We start from the raw sequence: 6,000 nt of genomic DNA on the forward strand, positions 1-6,000 counted from the left end.
AGAAGCTGTCCGCCAATCCGCTCGTCCCGAGACTCAAGACGCTCGTCCCCAGACTCAAGACGAGTATGCCAGACCCAAGACGCTCGGATTGTTAGGCAGACAAGAATGAAGAAAAACACTGGCTCAGATCCGAGCGTCCCGTGCTCGATCCGAGCGTCTCCAAGACAAATGATCTGAGCGTCTTCTCCCAGAGACGCACGGATCCCTTGGCAGAATCGACCGTGCTTCAAGACGATGTACCACTATATATACTCCATTTGTAATAATCAAAGCACCAAGTTTCCTTAGATTAAATCAACTTTCCTTAGATTAGATTAAGCTTTCATTAGAAGTAGATTAGAATAGATTAATCTCAATTATTCCACAAAATTATATATTAATCTTTCCTTAATCATTGTTCAAGTTTATTATTATTGGGTTATTATTGAAGATTATTGGGTTATTATTGGAGAATTGACAACTCTTCATCAATCAATCAAGTTCTCTTCTTTTATTCTTTGCTTTATTATTTGGAATCATCTTCATAGGTATAATTCTCTTTACCCTTGTTTAATTATTGTTAAATCACATCATTTATTCATCATGTTTTGCTTTGTTAGTATGATTGACAACCTTATTAACATGTTGAACTTGATAATGAGTGAGTAGTCTTTTAGCTAGGATTAATGGGCAATTAGGGAAAACAAACATGGAGAATGATTCATGCTTAAGCTAATATGTTTTCGTAATTAATTTTCTTGCTTGTTGTGATTTCAACTTATGCACATGTTATGTTTGATGAAATGCGAGCCTATGAATCCTTGCATTTTTACCCATCACTTATCTTTTCAATGAGGCTGGTAAGACATAAACCAACTCGAGTCTCATTTGACCATGCATATAGTTGAATAGGAAGGACTAAGTCGACTTGTAGGTGTTGTACAATCTAATCGATTCGGCTCCGGGACCCAAACCTTCTTAGGGATTGTAAGATATACACTAACTCGATCCCATCACAACAATAAACGCTTGCATACAATTGATAACATGTTTGTATGATCTACTCCCATGAATCCCCTATGAACCCATGATATCCTAGCAGTTTTAGTCATTTGTTTACATCTTCATTTCCTTTTATTGCTTGTTTTACTTTATTACTTGCATTAGTCTAGAACACAACTACAAACCCAAATCTATTGTGACACTAGCATAAATTGAGATAGATAGACTTAGAACCCAAATCACACCGTCCCATGGATCGACCTCAACTTAAACACTAACTAGTTGTTTGTTGAGAATATAAATGTGTTTGATTGAGAGCCCCAACGACACTCTTCATCACACCTCCCTGACTGAGGCAGATAAATCAACTTCTCCAACCTTTCTCTTTTGGGCCGCTGAGCTTATTTCAACAGGAGCAACTGGAGCAGGAGAGACCTTGGGAGCAGCAGACAACTCAGTTAAAACAATGACAGGCTCAGTATCGCCACCACCCTGAGAACCCTCCTCTTTGACCTTGGCCAACCTGGCATAAAGATCAGCCATGCCAAACCTGGCAAGGCGAGTGGATGATCTAGTGGCTATAACACGAAGCACTATATTAGCAATAAAGAAAGGCTGTCATTAAAAGGCCAAAATAGAAAGAAAAACAAAACAGAAATAAAGAAAAAAAAACTTACTGCCTGAAGTAGAAGCACTAACGGCCTTTGAAGGCCTGGGCATTTTTGCAGCACCTTCAGTCTTCAGGAAAAGAGGAAGATGATCAGCCCCACAACAGAGAGGCTAAGTTCTCTCCATTTGAGGAATTGAAAGGAAGGTAGAGATGTTCGCAGTAGGGTACTCAATTTCAGAAGACCAATCATCAACTGAAGCAAGAGAGGTATGAGTCATTTAAATTTATTTACTTTCTTTAAAACTAACAAATAAACATGCAGGATAAAGAAAAACTTTCAGGGTACTCACCACCAACACAGGCATCATAATTCAAATACGCCAGATCAGGACCCACAGAATTGGTCCTGATGAACATATATCCAGTAGCCCAGTTCTTGTCATGGCCACTGTCAAGATTGCTGAGTAAAGCAGCAGTTGAAGGCCTGGCCTTGAAACTGATCCGACCAGGACTGTTGGTCCTAACAGCATAGCAGGCCTTCAAGTCCTCTAGAGAGAAGGAAATATTGTGTTTTTTGCATAGAAATTCGACAGAGTAGATGACCTTCCATACCATAGGCATCAGTTGGTAGGAAGGCACACCGATTTCTTTAATAACATCCACCATAAGGGGAGAGAAATGAAGCTTACAACCAGCCCTGAAGGCCCAATCATGAATACAAAACCAGCCAGGGCATGATCAGTCAGCCCTGACAGGAGAATCCTCAGGGTTACAGACTTCGGAATCAGCAGGAATGATTCCCTTATCCTTCAAGATTTTTCCAAATTCAGGTTTCAAGCAATTTGGGAGAGACTGTTGATCTTTTAAAGCTTTTGTGGGTTTAAAATCAAATTCTCTATGGAAGATGGAAATCCTTTCAAGAGGGGGATTATTTGGTTTTTCAACCACAAGAGGTTGAATAATAAAAGGCCTTGGAAGATTTTCAGAAACATTTTCCTCAGGGTTGGAAACGAATGGAGTTCCAAGAGTCAGCACTCCCCTGGAAGATTTCTTTTTTGCAACCATTATCGAAGATTTGTTGAAGTCCTATTAAAGATTAATTCTGGAAATAATTGGAACTTGAAGATGAAGATTTTTAGAGAGAATTATTGGTTTTTGGTGAAGATAAATTCAATGAAGTAAAGATTATTTATACTCGGTAAATTTAGGGTTTTCAACCGCAAGTTGCAGAGTAATTATTGAAGAGTTGCAGTAATTACAACACGCGTCACACCCAATCGCTGCTAGCTGTTACAGGATATGATCAGATACAAGGTGACCGTTAAAGCCAGTTTTCCATAGTTTGAAGTTATCTCCTTATTTCTGGTCTGACCCAGCGTAAATAAGGAGATAAGGGGCAATTGTTAGGCCTGGAAATCCGCACATATTTCAGGATAACATTTCACCCTGCCCTGACCATCTGGACGTCAGGCCATCAGGGTATCATAAGACAGGCGCCAGCCAAGGAGAGGACACCAGTCAAAATATAAGGACAATATTTGACCAATTCAAAGATATTATTATTATTATTATTATTATCAATATTCAGACAATAATTATATCATTAATGAGAAAGATTTGGTAATAAAAGCCATGCAATTAAGAGAGTAATTAAGCGCATTAAGGAGCATTAATCCGAGCAATTAAGGAGGAATATTCAGCATTAAGTACAAGATTTGGCAGCCGTTCAGCTTGGCTATATAAGGAGCACTTAAAGATCATTTGAAGGGACAACAACGTCAACTCAAGCATATTACATTCTTATACAACACTTAAGCTACATTATACTCATTTGTGCTAATTACTCAATATTATAGTGAAATCCTCTCCTGGCTTGGTACCCGTGGTTTTTTCCCATTTAAGGGTTTTCCACATACAAATTCCTTGTCTTATCTTTACTTGTTTATATTACTTTACTTTTCTTATTTCATACCCTGCCCTGCATATTCACAGATAAGTTCGAGCTAGTTAACCCTGCCTAGACTTACCATGACTTGATTTCACCCTGCATAAAATAAATACAAAACAAGGGAGATGGTTAGGATTGTGTTGGTTAAGGATATATGTGATGGAAGGTCGTTATAGGGGGATGGAAATGAATGGTGTATAGTGAGATCGAGTTATGTCGTGATGTGTAGGTAGTGGCCGAGTTTGAGAATTTGTATCATCAAGAGGTGAAACTAGTGTGTGATTTCCTTGGGCAATTAATGGTGTAAAATGAATTTTGGTTTCTAGAGGCGGGAAAAAAAAGTGAGACGTTGATTGTGTGGACTGATTGGTGACAAGTGTGAGTGATAGCATGATGATAGAAGATCCATGGTAAGAAAGAGTGAGATGGTACTGATATGAAATAATGGGATTTGAGTGTTAGAGCACTAAGAAGGTAACCGGAGCACTAAAGAGTTAGGTAGAAGGAATAAGGAGTTGAATTGGTAATTGACTTTGTCGAGTGTAAAAGGAAAAGAATGAGGGGAGTAAACTAAGAGAATGCTGACCGGAGTTATGCGATATAGAAGTACGGAATCGCCGAGATGTAGGATACTATCATGAGGGTGTGAGTTAATGGTTATATAAGAGTTTCAGGATGACATGTTAGCCATGAGTTTTGACGTATTAAGGGACAAAGAAGCTGGCAGAGTGTTTGCACGATATGAGATTTTGATGGAGAGTTAGGTGACGATAAAATTAAAGATAACATTGGAATGAATGTTGAGGTAATTTTGTTGATGGATTTGATGTTCATTATTTGGTATGCTAACCGAAGATAGGAAAGGTGTAGATACCCAGTATCTGTCGAGTCTCCAAAAAACACCCGATGATTATCGGACTACAACATGCTTAGGAATCGCAGCGTTTAATCGAGAGTTTTGTACAACTATACATCGAAAAACATAAGACGATTTCGAAACAAAACATTTCAAATTTTTTTAAAAGTACACGGGTGTTTAATGCACAACGGCGGGGTCGCAATGACACTAACTAGAGTCAAAAGAGACACCGGACCAAAAACCGACTCAAAAATTCAAATCCCGACTCCAACAACGAGTCAAACCGAGTCAAACACAAAAAATAAACTTCTCAAAACTTCAATTTTAAGTATTCCCGTAATACTTGATGGTCATGTATAAATCACGTCATCCAAAACCTAGGATATAACAAATCATGATTTCAATTGCGTGATAGTGACAAGACATCTCGAAGACCCGCGAAATGGCTCGCGCCTCTTCGAGTAGCCCTTTCGGCCACGTCGCTCAAAATGCACACAACCACCCATTTTTCTGTTAATACCCCTCAAATGCCATCATTTGAAGGTACGCGAGTGTCCGCCCCCTCATTTCTCCCTTAAAATTATCGACTCGACTTCTTAAGTCACAAACCGACACATATTTTTGACCTACCGATCGAAAATACAAGCCATACACATTGTTTGGTACCGTCATCGTGCATAAAATCACTTGACCGACCATCTCGACCAACTACACCATCACCCAATTAAACAAAACAGTCTTTTACATTGCTAAAATGGTTTTTAACCGAGTTTTCCGACCAAACAAGATGATACACTTTCGTCGATTTCTCGTCTCAAGCCTATCATGTAAGTATGAGGGTGTAAAAATCCTTTTCTTTCATGTTTTTCATCTGTTTTATGACTATAACATGCTAAAACATGCATAACATGATTCAAATATGGGTTAGATGAGCCAAAACCGGATTTTGGCCGGAGACAGGGGCTGCTTGTATAGTAGAGAGGCTCGCGCCTCAATGCCCTCCCTGGGCTTAATCCAGCCGTGTTTGATCTCATCTTTCCTTTTTATTTCATTTCTTATTTGTAATCGGTTTTTACCATTTCAAACATTTCAAATCATTTTTATGATAATCTTTTAACCATGAAAGATTTTCACCCTTGGTTCCTCATACCATGACGGTTAAATTCATGTTTCGGTGATAATATTTGGTTAATTATATTTTAAAAGGTATTTTAAAACCTTTTATTTCATTTCTTCACATTTCAAAACAAACATATTAGTCATAAATACAAAATCATCTTTGGTTCCACATACCATGTCAATTTTTAACCCGAGTATGATGATAAACATTGACTAATTACAAACAAATGAACTTAAAACAATTAGTTCATAATCATTTTCAAAACTATTCATGTCAAGCTTGCAAAACCGAACCCGACGTCGAATATTGTCAATACAATGATGATTATTCAAGTCTCGTTCCTCATATTCACATAAAAGCGGTCTACACGACCTTTTCAAACCAAGACGGGTTGAAACGCCCTCTTTTCAAACCATTTTACAAACATTTTAACAGTCAGAAGACGTCCCTTTGACAGTATGCTGACTCGCGCCTAAACAGGC

Source organism: Silene latifolia, chromosome 1, assembly GCF_048544455.1.
Source record: "Silene latifolia isolate original U9 population chromosome 1, ASM4854445v1, whole genome shotgun sequence".
NCBI lineage: Eukaryota > Viridiplantae > Streptophyta > Magnoliopsida > Caryophyllales > Caryophyllaceae > Silene > Silene latifolia.